The 14,571-nt window shown below is 42.6% G+C and overlaps 1 protein-coding gene across 8 annotated transcripts in view; it reads left to right on the plus strand.

Annotated features, from left to right (window-relative positions):
• The window catches only part of MYT1L (myelin transcription factor 1 like), a 311,469-nt gene continuing 296,898 nt past the window's right edge, over positions 1–14,571 (plus strand). For 2 of the 8 annotated variants that reach the window (XM_062634578.1, XM_062634585.1), the window contains exon 1: positions 6,856–7,447. The gene's annotated coding sequence lies outside the window, so the exon portion shown is untranslated. The other 6 variants (XM_062634586.1, XM_062634583.1, XM_062634580.1 and 3 more) reach the window with 6 other exon arrangements.

Genomic DNA, 14,571 nt, shown 5'->3' on the forward strand with positions numbered 1-14,571 from the left:
ATATTATTCTGCTCTCGGTTGCCATGACCACCTTGTGAGAGACATTCAATTTTCTCTCTTCCATCATCATTATCTATGAGGCCATCTGTTGTGGAAAATGAATTCAGCCTCATTTGCATGACTGATAAGCAAATTTTTTTTTTTATCTATTTAACAGAAGGTCATATGCCGGGGATTTGGAGCTGGTGAAAAAAAAAAGTGGAGGAAAAAAAAAAGGCATCTCGAGAGGATGAGTGGGAGTGCGTGCATTAGAGGATGTATGTGGAAGTAAAACAGATCCCTCAGGCCTGCTAGCCTATCCTACTGCATTTGTCATTCCTGCCAGGGCGACATTTTTTTCCCCCTAAGCTTCTGCACACTAAAGAGAGTGAGAGCTTTTTCCCTGCAGTCTTCTTGAAGCCCCCCTGACTTTTTTTACTCAGTGTTGGTGGGTGTATTTAATTTTTTTTTTTTTTTTTGATTTCCTGGAACATGGGTTATCTTTTCAGTGTTCAATGAAGAAAAAAGCAGCCTTTTCTGGGTCTCTGTGGTATGCTTCTTACTCCTCATCCTTTCAAAGTTGTAGTAAGCCAGGGTGTTTCTTAACCATGCTGAAATGTCTTGTTATGTTTAACTTGTAAATGGTTAATGGTGCAGGTTTGGGCTGTGTTTTGTGCAGGGTGGGGGTTGATTCTTGTAGCTAACTGGAAAGATTACTGTGATTTTTGCAGTCGTTCTGTAGCTTGTACTTAAGTATCCATTGTTTGCTCTTTTCAAGTTCTTCTGGCAATACTGCTGTGCAGTCAAAATTGTACTCGGCTGTAGAATAGCTGATAAAAAAATCCTAAAGTGTGTGTTTACTATATGAACGCATAATGTTGCATGCATTAAGCATGTTGTTGTTTATATAAACTTACTGCATGTTGGACAGTACTTGTTTGATATGGAGAACCTGAGACAAAAACTTCACAGATTGGAATGCTCAATGACAGCAGAATACAATTAAATAAAAGATTAGCAGATCCTAGGTTTTTAAATTAGAATGGTGTTTGAAAACGATGGATTTATACTTTAAAGAGGCACACTCGTGTAGAATAGCATTTTGAAAGAACACTGTCTTCAGTGTTTCATATCTCAGAGTTTTTCTTCAAAGGGAAAAGCTTTGTAAATAAGGGATGGTTAATTCAGTTAACTTTGAAAACATCATAGCTTATACTTCCATTTTTAAATAGTTCAGGTAAATAGCACTGTTGTCCCTGTACATTTAGTGCAGAATTGTTAATGTATTATTTTAGTGCTGAAAAGTAACTGAAGAGTAGAAAAGAAAACAGGTTAGTAAAAAAAGAAAAAAGACTTTGTCTCCTGTGGAAGAGAGGCTTCTTTTATTTGTCACTAACAAAGATGAAACTTAATGGAACAGAAACATGCAATTTTCTTCTGAGTGCTGAACAACGTGCACAGCTTCCTCTATGCAAAGAGGAGGATTTTTTAAATGTTTTCTGCAGAAGTAGTGTGTGCATGAAAAGTAACAGTTTTACACGATAAATGCTTTGCATGGTTGCCAATACTCCTTTTAAAAATAGAAAAGGAGATATGCAGTACTCTCTTTCTTGCAAATAAATACACTTGGATATTATTTATAATCTACAGGGAATCTCTTTTTATATTTTGTCCTTGCAACAGAGAAATGGTCATGGGTGGAAAAAAGTTTCACTTTTACTGAAATTAGCTGGAGACCAGATCACTGACTTGTCTACATTAAGTGACTTTCTCTAAATTACTTGATTAAAATTCCTCTTTTTTTTTTTTTTTTTTTTTTGCTTTAGAAAACACTGATCCAGCATTAACCTGTCATGATAATCTATTGCTAGTAGTTGTTTAATGGGCACTTTTTTCTCCTACCCCTCTGATTTCAGAGAGTATATTTCTTGTAGATTTTCTAAAAATGAATAAGATTTAATACTCCTTTGACATCCGCCATATTCATCATGCCTCTTGGTATTTGCGGTGGAAGTTGGGTCACAGAACTAGTCGCACACTCGGAGTTCAGTACAGTGCAGCCCTGGTGTTGGGTGGTGTGTGTGTGTTTGAAGCGGTGCGAGTTTCCTCAATGGACTTCAGCTGGAAGTAACAGGATACTGTGTATTAGCAGGCTGTATTATAGTGCTCAAAGGTTGAGGGCTCCGTCTTATCCCCTCCTCCCCCCTCCACTTCAGTTGTCAGCATCTTCCAAAGGCTGGCAAACAAAGCCTGCTAAAGTTCGGGAAAAGACTAATGGGTAACACTGTCTGTTCCCTTCCCCTGCCCCCCAAAAGTTAATTACCAAGCTTGGTTGGATTCCTCCTTGCCACCCTGACATCTGACTGCTGCTAATTCACTGATTAATCTCATTAACGTGATTAGAGCAGGATTTGGAGTTGGCTGCCATTGTTCTGCAGACAGCGCCGTGCAGCCGGGGCGCCGGCCGCCGCAGCCCGGCGCGGGCCGTTCAGCACCGGGAGCTGTCCGCAGCCAGCGGCTCGACGCCGCCACACCCCCTTGCCCCGGCCCCTGAGCTCCCTGCGGGCACAGCGGGAGCGGCGCTGCGCCGGCCCAAAGGGCGATGCGGGCAGAGCTGTGGCAGCGCATCGAATCTTTGCCTCGAAGTACTGCTCCAGTTCTTTTGCAAGCTGTCTCGGAGTGCGGTTTGTTTGGTCGCAGAGATCCTTGAGACAGTGCAGTTTAAACAGCACTTCACTGCAGTCGGGCACTTTTAACTCTCAGAATGCGAGGGACATTACAGGTATTGCCATACTTAGCCAGACTTTTTCTTCGCGAAGAGCGCTTTGTTGAGCTAAGCGCTTTAATTTGTCTTCTTTTCTTTTTTATTTTTTTCTTTTTTTTTTCCCCCCCTTTTTTTTTTGTGCAAATAAACAACGTACCCATCTTATCACCTCAACGTTACGTTTGCCCTCACCGTCAGCACGATTGTGCCCGAGGTCTTTCCTGCGTCTGCCCTGCAAATCCTTCCTCCTTCCTTTACCCCCTAGTTTTCCGGAGTTCGACAATAGGAAGCATTTTATCGATCGAAACTTGATCTTTAAAATCTTTTTGAGGTTTCACTACATACATAAATGACTTCTGCAGTTTGCAAATGCAACAGTGTTCTGTATTCAAGCTTGCAGGTTAGAAGGTTTTAACTCAGCCTAGGAATAGCTTCTTTAAAATAAGGCACTTGACACAGCATCAGGGCATGGTCTGCTCTGCCCTGTTTGGTATTTTGACTTTTATTACCTAGAAGTTGCATTGTTATCATTTAATAGCTGCCAATCGCACATGCGCAGTAACTTTTTCTTTTTTTTTTTTTTTTTAATAGCTCCTCTTTCATTTGTATTCTTTACGAGCATGACCCTGTACTGGAAACTGAAGCCACACATTAAACTCTATTGTGTGAGTAATTTGCCAGGACGAGCAGTGAACTCCTGCAAATCACTAAATTAAAAATACTTCTAAGACAGAGTATCCTGCTGAGGAAAAGGTGGGATCTGTTAAAGAACAGTACATTTTGAAAAGATTTGAGTATAGTAAATGTCAGTGAAACCTCTGCAGCCATTACAATCTATGGACAAATAACAATTTACGTTCAAAACTGCACTGAAACCGAAAAAGACGTTTGCCTTTTTTCTACAATAGCTTTGACTTCCACATAGTTTTTCAGTCACTGATAGCATATTCTCAATAGGGTTTCTTATTTTCCTTTCGTTTCCTTTTCTTCCCGTCTCTTTCCCACCCAAAATCAAAAGCCCAATGAGTAAAGTATTGTCTCCTTAACTGCCTTGGAGAACTATACGTTTAAAGGATATATAAAATAGGAGTGTATAGGAACAGGTTTTAACAGTGACAGCCACAATATGCAGGCCAATTAAGGCTGCTCGTTAGCGAGTATATTCTTGTAATACTCCTGTCAAACTGAAATTGTACTCCCTTATTGACAGTAGTGGGTTCTTCTAATGCTTGAATTCTGCTTTCTGTGTTTGCTTAATATTTCAAGTCTTGTTAAAAACTGCTACCAGCGGGAAAGCGCAAGAAGTGGAAGGTTTTCCAGAATACTTTACCTGAAATTTGCTAGCCTGGCTAATGTAACCTTCAGGAAAAATACTGTGCTCTCATTAATGCTGCTTAAACCTGACCTGCATATCCTTTTCCCGATGTATAGTGTGCGTTGACGAGACATAGGCTGGGGGAGGGAGAATTCAACCCACAACATTAAACCCATACCCTAACGTCTTGTAGAGCATAATTAGGCCAATGAATCACTAGTCTCCCAATTTTATTTATTCTTTTTTCTTTTTCTTTTTTTTTTTTTTACACACTGGTCTTTTTGTAATTGTTTCTAATTTATGCTGCCCCTCCTCCCCCCCTTAACTCTCACTAACACAGGATTTATATACTTTCTGCCTCAAAGCAAGCGTTGGTTTTGTCATCAGTGAGAGAAGCACCAGGCCGTTCCTTTGTGCCATCCCCAAGGCTGGAAGTGATGATGAGGGCTCTTTCCCCAGCTAAATCACCTTTTACAAATCTGAAAACACCTGCCAATGACGTGTGTGCCACATAGTCCCCTTCACTGTCTTACTAAGGCTAGCCAGGATCCAACATGAGGAGGTTAGCTTTATTAGAGGAAGAAGACAAGCCGTGACTTGTGAAACGCGAATGCAGCTATCCAAAGTTTCTGCATGTAAACCCTACGTTAGGAAAGGACGAGATCCATTTGGGGGGTGCCGATACCCCTACACGCTCACAGAGAGGCGGGTTCGTCCCCAGGTGTGCGTGTGCTTCTCAGGCTACATAGATTTGGGTGGAAAAACCCCAGGCTGACATGCCCTCCCTCGCTGCGACGCAGACATGGTAGCTCTCCTTCCCGTTGCGAGGAGGCTCCTCTCCACCCCACACCCCCGCAGCCCAGACCCGCTCCCCCCCCCGCCCTGCGCGGCCCCCTGCGCGCTCCCTATCCGCACCTGCGGCTCGACTGCGCCGCCGCTCCCGAGGGTTCAGCGCCTTGGCCTCGGGGGAGCCCAGCGAGAGCGGGGAGATGTAATCAGAGATGGCAGAAAAACTTAAGGGGGAGGGGGAAGGCAAAAAAAACCCCAAACCAACAAACCAACAACAAACCCAAAACCAAAAAACACCGAACCACGAGCGGGGGGGGGGGGGCTGGGCGGGGGAAGAGACACGTAAGTCCTTTTTTTTTTTTTGCTTTCTGAGGGAAACACTGCGTTGTCCACCAAAAGCATGGAAGTCTTGAGGGCTCTGCTATTGTTAGTCCCGACCTCAGCAGGCTCTCTTCTGAATCCCTGTGGCGAGCTTCCCTTCCAAACCACCCCCCCCTGTGCTGCCGTCGGGGTGCGGCTGTAAAGCTCCTGTGATGGCTCGGGATGCAGAGGGCTGGTACGCGGGGGGGGGGAAGGGGGGGCTCGCCCTGCCTCCAGCCTGCAGTGTGTGTGGTTCCTGGCAGGGCTGGTGGGGAGGGAACGGTAACCTCTGCAGTACCCGGTATGTCTGGTCTCCACCCGTCAGGCAGCAGGCTCGGGGGGGATTACCTTCCAGGGCTGGAGAAGGGTGTTCCCTGTGACTTTTGGGTCAGGCTACCCCGCCTCTGTGGCGGCTAGAGGGGTCTGCGCGCGGGTTGCCCGCAACGAGCACCGCCGCGCAAGGGGGAGGAGGGGTGCGGGGCGGAGGGGGCTGCAGCAGCACAATGGCATTCAGGAGGGCAGCGGGCGTGTGTGCAGGGAGGGCGAGGGCTGTAGCTGGGCGCTGGCCAGGGTCCTTCCGTGCCGAGCGGCCGGACGGGCAGGAGCCTCTGCGATGCCGGGGCTGGCAGGGCGTGCTGAGCAGTGCCAGTGTTCGTGCCCGTTCCCTTGCGGGTGGTGCCGCGGCCCCGCGGGAGGATCGCAGCCCGTCACGCTGCTGCCGAAATGACATTTCGGGGACAAGTTTAAAGGAAGTGGCTCCCCGCTTGTCAGGGTACTCCCGTTGCAGGGGCGTCAGGCTGCCCGGGGGCGAGCCCGCAGGGAGGCTGCCCACGGGAGGGGGGCGCCGGCGGAAACCTCCGCAATAGTGTGGCGAGGCGGTGAGGTGCCTCTTCCCAGTTATTGTCTGCGTGACACGTTTAGTAACGCGGTCCCTGAGTAAGCGGAGGCAGCGGGAGCCACAGAATCCACGTCAAACTGCTAGGGAAAAGGCTGTCAAGGGGCACATGCAGATCTGGCCCTCTCTGCGTGAGGTTCCTTGTTTATGTTTGGGCTGTTGGTCACATAGAGCTGAGCCGCTTGGGTCGCTAATGGTGTAAGGCTGCTGATCTTCTCCCCTGGAAATAGTTTATTTCTTTTGTTTCAAAGGGGAGAAGATGGTGTGAGCAGGTAAAATAAGCGAGGCTTCAACAATCCAGATGAATTAACACCATAAAACCTGGAGTGGTACCCCAGCTTCAAAACAGTAATGGTTTCCAATCATTATTTTATTTTAAAGACACATTTAGAGGGCTAGATATAGTTGTGTTTTTTTTCCTTTTTTTTTTTTTTTTTGGGGGGGGGTGGTGGTGGGAGAAAGGGGTTGTTCTATAACGGAGACACCATTTTACGCCGGCAGCCGCGGCAGGGGAGTATTTTTCGCGGTTTGCTTTCCGGAGCTGCGGCGTTTTGTGTTTCCCCTCTATTCGGTGGAATACAGCGCCGCCGGGAGCCCGGCCCGGGGTGCCGGGGAGGGCGCGGAGCGCGGCCCCAGCCCTGCCCGCCTCCCGACGCGCCGGCGGGGCTGGGCCTGCAGCTGCGGCCGCCGCGGGGCCGACAACTTGGATGCGCGTCGCAGTGCTTAAAGGATGCGGGCTGAGGCGGGGTAAGTCAGCGGTCTGCTACGGACGCTGTTCTGCGGCAGTAATGTGGTCTCTGAGGGAACGCGGGCTTGATGCATGCTGCGCTGCCGAGGCTTCCTCCCGCCCGTCGCCTCTCTGCTGCTCTTAAATGGAGGTTACAGCTGATCCGTCAGCCACAGAGCTGCACGCATGCCCGTCTTCTCGGCGTTCAGTGGTGGCAACTTATTAATTTCTGCCTTCGACTTCAGGCCCGTTGGTTTCCTGTCTAAAAGCATTATTACTTTTGTCCATATGGCAAAATAATTAGCATACAGATGAGAAGGGATCCTGCCTCTGAGCCTCAGTCGCAGGAGAAGATGTGCAGTGGAAAGTTGATTGGATGAATGTAGAACAAATGGTGGGCGTTCAAAAGCATTAGGAGAATTTTGTTGTCGTGGAGCAGGTTTGTCAGTTCTCTGGTTGAATCTCGTAAGATGGAAGGCAGGGCGGCTGGTGCCGAGGAGACGACTGCTTGACAGACTGGCCTACTTGAAGGTGCACGTTTGGACTGCATGCGTAGATAATTCGTTTGGACTACTTTGGTTTGCAGTTCTACGGCTTTCCCTTTGCTATTCCCTCAAGGTAAATATCACGGTTGTTGTTTGCAGGGCACTTTGCTGTTGTTCACAAAGTGATGGAAAGTTCAACTCTTTGGGCAGTTAACAAAAGGATAGCTGGGGTTTGTGTTTCTCCTCTTCTCCCACCCCAGCTCCTCAACACATCCTCCTGTGCACAGAGCTGGAGGAGGCTGAGCAGATCAGGGCTCGATCCTGCTCCCCCTGAAGTCAGCGGGGAGTTTTGACATTGCTTCCAGTGAAAACGGGATCAAGCACTCAGTGGTTGTTGTTTTAATAACGACTGCTGGAAATGTCAGATTCTGCTTCCTATTTTCTAGCACAATGTGGGCAGACCTGTAAAATTAGCAACTACTGCTTCAATGAAAGCCCAGATGTGATTAGTTTTGATTGGTGTGGTGTGCATTTTCTTGGCTGAAAGGAAAAAAAAAGCTTATTTAACACAAACTTACTAGTAATGCTAAAAGCTGAAGTTACTGATTGACAAATTACTAGTGGTTCTTTCAGCTCCAAATGCGTGTTATATACGTGTCCTTATAAAGGCTTCTTTATTGAAAGGAGAAATCAAAAGAAGAAGATAAACAAGCTGTCTTTGAATTACTTTTTTTTTTTTGCCAGATGATAACACTGAGTCAGACTGGAATCCCACTTCTTGAACAGAGCATCCATTGACACGCATTTCTTATATAATCCTGATGCTGTGTATAAAATATGGAGCTTCAATTTAGTTGCCTTTACTTTTTTTTTTTTTTTAATGTGGTCATTTAGGAATATTTTATCCAATTTTAATGATTCTTAATCCCCTTTAAAATGGTGATTTTCATTTTAAGTGACCTAATTTTGAAACTGCAGTTAAGGTTGGGGTTAAGTAGAAATTATTACCCTTTAATTGTCTTTACATACTTCTTGTGACTGTTGTAGAACAGTTTAGTGAATGATTTGCTTTAATTTGAGAGGTGTGGGGTTTTTGTAACCTTTAATGGTGCTGTTTTGGAGAACAACAGCACACAGTTCCAAACCATATTTAGTTTTTACCTCTCTCTTTTATTTTTTTCAATTGACATTTCAGTGTTGTGTGGTAGTTTCTTTTCAAAAATAACCAAACAAATAGAAGTCTTTGTCGTGTCACTCTGCAAACAAAAAAAGATAATATTGGAAGAAACCGTTAACCCTTATTGGACAGTCAGCAGGTACTCCTGATGATTTATCAAGGTTCAAGTTTGGAATGATAAGGTTAAACTTGGTTGCTGTGCTGTAGTCTGGTGAATATGTCTGTTTATACTTGTTTTCAATGTGACACATTTAAAAACAATTGAGATGGCAACATAACACTCCGAACATTAGAAATACAGGCTGATGTAAGACTATGCAATAAACCAGGGGTTTTCACTAGGAGAAAAGTAATTATTATATTTTTCTAAAAACCACATTGATTTATCAAGTGAAACAAAGAGAAGAGTAAATAATTACAATGAGTAAATGCAGAATTCAGTGTATTTAAAACTAACCTAGGAGTAAATTCAATTCTGTATGTATTTTACATCCTGAACTTTCTGGAGAGTGAATGTTCCTTTTTTCTCCCCCATTATGTTAACCAACAAGGGCAATAGTTAAATGCTAAACATTTGCAGCGGTTTCTTTGTTTTAGATTCAAATACCCAGTTATATGCCCACATTTTCAAAAAAGGCATCAGTTTTATTGTAGTAGTTCTTAGTTCATACTATGACTGTTGTTTTACTCTACAGCTTTGTATCCTACATATTATAGAATTGAGCAACTGTGTGTTTGGAGACAAAGACAATTAAGAAAGAAGAGGAGCTACTTCAGTGTATTATGTCTCCTGATCTGTTAAGGACCATTTTTGAGGGTGTCTCTCTCTTTTTTTTTTTTTTTTCTTTTCCCTGTTCTTTTCTATTTCGTTTAATTTTTGTGTTGAGGAGATAAGTTATGCAAAGGAGTATTTAGATTGCATACACATCCGTGCATACACTTATATGGCAATTTATTAGCTGGGCATAGAAACTTTGCCATATGAAGAGCAAACACAGTGCTGTTCTGAAAACTCTTCTTCTGCACCAGTCAGGCTTTTATGTGAACTCCAAAAGAATGAAAATATAATTCCCATCCATGAGCAGTGTCTTGGGAAATCAGCATGGGCATTTCTTTTCAAGTGCATTGCACAAGCACATTTATAAAACAGAGTTCTCTGTGTTAGAACCTATTTCTTGATGAACTCTGAACAGATATTATTTTGTTGATTCAGTGGTGGAAAAGTACTTTCTTATTAAATGTGTATGCTACTTATGGAAACACTGAATTTAATATCCATTTCCCTGGACTTGATAGATGTTTGCATCATGCTGATCAACTTTCAATAAAGATGTGAAGTTGTTGACAGTGTAGTACAAGAAAACTTTTGGGTTGTAGACTGTTTATTGACCTTTTCTTTCTTATAATAGGAGTGATGAGAAATCCTAATAAGAGTATCAATGGTGTTTTTACTGGAAAGGCAGCCGGATTTCTATGGAATGAAAATGGGTGCAGACCAAATACCATCACCTTCTTCACATATCCTAGAGTAAAAAGTCACAAGGAGAGCAAATCAAAGCTTTTGTGGGCTGTTGACAAAGATTATCTCTTTAGAATCCTTCACAGCACCCTGACTATTTTAGCCATAGAGGAAAAAGCAGCAAAATGTAATGAAACTGAAATGAAGAGGGGACGTCTTCTGTTGAGGGGAAGAGTGGGATGTGGGCACAGGCAGCCAAAAACCACAACAGAATTTTTGATCGCTTAAAAGGGATCATATGTTTTGTTGGAAAACAGTAAACATTATTAGATCAGATTTAAAATCTGATCTCAGGTTAGGTTTGCAATGTATATACTAGTTAAATATGTTTGCATGGAAGCTGCTAATGTGGAACACAATTTCCAAGTAAGGAAACTAGCCAACTTGGTCGTGGAAATAACTAAGGCTGCAGGGCGCCCCATAGGGATTCGTCAAATCAGGTCTGATATAGAACTGTCTGGTAGGCTGTAAACATTCAGAAATCAGTGTTGGGTCTGCCAGTAGACCCTTTGGTTTGCTGAAAGTCCTACCTGCCTAATGCATCTGGGCAATTGTTTTCAGAAACCAGTTTCCTCTGTGTTAAATTTTGTTTATCTTGAGGGTTCATCATAACCAAATTGATTATAGCTCTGCACCAGGCAAACCCATAAACATCTGTAGGATCACAGATTTTCACCCAAACCAGCACTTGGGGTCTATTATTTCGTGAAGTATTAAAAGTCTGCATCTCTCATACCTTATGTCAGCATGGCATATTTTAATCAGGAAGTTGATTAAAAAGGGCAGAATATACTATGGATGTATGTTCACTTGGCAGAACTTCAGCTGCTTCATTCTGAATCTGGAAAGTGTTGTCCATCACTAGGTGAAGTGGTGAAGAGAATCAGTGCAAAGCAGAGGTTTTTTGCAGATCATTTTCATGATGTGTTTTAAGAAGGCTGCTGTGTTGTTTCTACTTTGCATGAGGCGGCTGCTGACCCCAAAGGAAAGACAATGAGTTTTGGATCAGGCTTGTTGCATCTTTTTATAGAGTGATAGGCCAAACATATTTCTCATGCGTCTCCAGTGAAATCAAAAGAAAACATCTCACCCATGTTTTTGTAATTAATATGATTGTTTTCAGGCAGAATGTAATGGATAGTATAGTAACCATGAAAAAGGGTCAGAGCTCACTGAATGGCTAATTTTTTCCAGTGTCTCCGGTGATGTTTCACATTCCTCCCCACCTCTCCTCCCCCCCCCCCCCAGTAGAAACAGCGATACATACTGATTTACTACCACAGTATTTATATTACGTATCAATAGCTTGTTTTATTTTTTCCAAGGGAAATTCCTTTTTCTCCTCCTGTCTCTAGCCAATACTGAGGATATTATCAAGGGAATAAAATTTTATGCCTAATTTTAGTGTTCCTCTGCCTAATGTGGTGTGAATAAGTACCATGTTACGGCATTTAACCTAGTCCATCTTTGTCACTTCCTGAGCAGTTCCTCAGTTCAAATAAAATAGTCAAAATGCTGAAAGAGAAGATATCCAAATTTTGTTGTGAGGATAAACTGTAGGGAGTGCTTTTTCTTTCTCTTGGAGTAGATGCTCTGGCATTCCTTCTGGTGCTGCAGCAGGGCATTCTCTTGCATTAGGAATACTCTTGAAAGGGGTTCCCCAGGCCTCTTGTGATACTGTGAGTCAGTGGCTCATCCCTGTATTTCATCTCCTTCACCAGAATTAGTTGTTAAATCAAATGTCTCAATTTTCAGTGCTGGTGATTTATTTTAGTTACATTTTCAGAGGTACTAGCAATTCCTCTGTTGTTGAAAAGGCCAATGTTTAAATGTGAAACTGTGTTTCTATCAGCTTCAGGTACATTGTGGCAGTCATGCCCTATGCATAAATATTCAGGATTGTTTTTTGGGTATACACACACGTATTTAGGAATAAAGCTGTTATGTCATAGAAAATGATGAGGTTGAGTGCAGGGCTGTTTATTTTCTGTGTGTCTTTATAGTGCTCTTGGCATGTCTAACTTCAGGTTTCATCACTTTCTGTGATGAAAAAACATTTTTCTCAACTTTAAGGTTGAGAAAGTGCATATTTAGGTCTACCTGGACTTAGAGACATTACTCTGTGTGGCGTTACTGGACCTCCATATTCTGGACAATTGTAGCATACTTCAGTTCTCACTGATAGTATTTGCAGGCCAGGCTGCAGAATTCTCACAAGAACTAAGGTGATTTTTGGATATTTGCAAGTAAAAGATGCAGACACTGTGATGAGAGGAATGAGTAACAATGTCACAGCAGGGAAAAAGAATCGAACATTTGACTAAAAAAGAAGCTGCCAGTGATAAAACTGAGGTTCTATTGACCAATATACAGAATCTGATGCTAAAGAAAATTAGAACTCAATGGCCATTGGATGTATGACCTCAAATGAGAAGAAAAAGAACCTCAGAAATGGATATGGACAACAAGATTATTGAGAAGGGGTACACAGAGGAGTCAGGAGGCATACCTGGATGGAAGTCAGGAGTACTTCATGAGCTCCAAGACCAGCTGGAAAAGCAAAGGAAGCTCAGGTAGGTTTATTTCCATGTGCTACTTCTGCTAGTCTGGTTTTTCTTTTTCTCCATTTTTTTAAAAAAAACTTTCTTCCACAGCCCTAAGAATTCATCCCTTCCCTTCAATTCTTCTGTCCCTCTTTTAGAATAGTGTCTAATTATAAAGAGATAGAAAACAAGAATGCCTTTGCCTTTCAAATAGCCAGTTTATTGTAACAACAGTCCTGTATGCACTGTCAGTCATAAGTAATAATTAAAAAAAGATAGAATAGACGACAGCCAGTATTCCTAAATGTGCACTAAATGTACATAAATATATGTGGGCATACAGAATTTCTGTGACTAAATATCAGTTCTTTGCATGCAAGGGCAAAACCGACTGCACTGAAATATATAACCTTATTATTATGCCATTAAAACAGAGGGGAAGCTTCAGCCTTTGCAAGCAGTCTTGTAACAGGTAACCAAAACAGAGTTTTCTGTGAATAAAATGTAGACATGTAGTATCAGCCTTCATGCATGCAGTCCCTTTCTTTCTGAAAGGAAACCAAATTCAAAACATTCTTTATTATTCAGGGAAAGAAAGACATTTTGTTGTTGGTTCAGAGAACCTGGTCACTGAATTAAACAATAGCAGTTATTCATTTCCAGTTATGGATTTTCAGGTTGATCTTTGCATGCACATCCCTTTTTACTTAAGAGCACCATCAGCATTTTCCAGCATGTATTCTTTAAACTTCAAGAGCGAATATCTGGGAAGGCCTGTTTTACTTCTCCATTTACAATGTGTTACTGCCTCACCTTTATCAGCTCTGAAGAAGTGCTTGTTGCAGAAAGGCTGGTAGCATGTCTGGGTGAACTCCAGCTGCTCTGAAGAACCTTCTCAGGAGTTTCTGCACTTTATGAACAGATTATTGCCTGTTCAGTCATAGTTTCTGCCATGTTTTTACAGCTGGTGTATGTGGTAGGCCATATCCTGTATGCCAGCTCTTCAAAAGGTGATGTAGCCATCATTGAAGGCTTTCTAAACTTTCCATCATGAGACTGACCCATTTCATATTTTATGAGATAAAACATATGCGGGAAAGGATGGAGATTTTTATCTATGACCTTTCCAATCTAACAATGCCTTTTTTTGTTGTTGTTGCTTATCAGTGACCTTGGTTGAAGAGCAGATGATGATTAGAAGAAAGAAAAGAAAGAAAAAGGGTAGATCTTTTCCATAGGTCTGTTTGGCCTTTGTGACACAGCATGCTGGCGAAAAGGCATACTTGAATAGTTTACCTTGAAGACTGAGCATCCTGATTTAGCAACTGTGCAAAGCAGCATGGAACAAAACACCCAGTAATTTCTCTGCAGCAGCTACTGTGCTTCATAGACAGCTCTGCAGAGTGGGTCTCAGCTCATACACCATGTTTCTTTACCTCCCACCAAGAGCCAGCACAGATTGCCACAGTGTTAATTCCAGCCAACTCCAGTGGAAAATAAGGGCCTGTGATAAGAGTGCACCTATGTTAATGACTCATGCACCCTGCACTTCTTATTTTTCATTTTATATGCTGTTTGTTACAGTTAATAAATTCTTATTTTATGAAAAATGTGATGTATTTGTTCTGTTTAAAATACTGATATGGAACACCCTTTTCCTATACTTACACTTCTTGCCACATTCAGTAAAATGTGGTTAGGCTGGAATTCAGATTTTTAGGAGCATAAGTATCGCTTGCTCAAATAGCAGAACAAGCAGATTCAAAGCAGTACTGCCAGTAACACGTATCACAGTATGGTTCTGGGGCTTCCAGAAATTGTATTCACATTGACTCCTGTAATTGCCATTTTGTGTTCAGAATCCCCATTCTTTGTACTCTCAATGAAAGCATCTTCATTTTTGTTTTTAGAGTTGTTTTTAATTTATCAAATACACACCAGAAACCACTGAGCAATTCCTGTGTCTTTGTTTCCAGATGCTGGCTAAATCACTTCAGAAACTAGGAAAAAAAGGATAG

Source organism: Pezoporus occidentalis, unplaced genomic scaffold (genome assembly GCF_034315485.1).
Source record: "Pezoporus occidentalis ecotype Australia unplaced genomic scaffold, CSIRO_AGI_Poc_V1 ctg43, whole genome shotgun sequence".
NCBI classification, from domain to species: domain Eukaryota; kingdom Metazoa; phylum Chordata; class Aves; order Psittaciformes; family Psittacidae; genus Pezoporus; species Pezoporus occidentalis.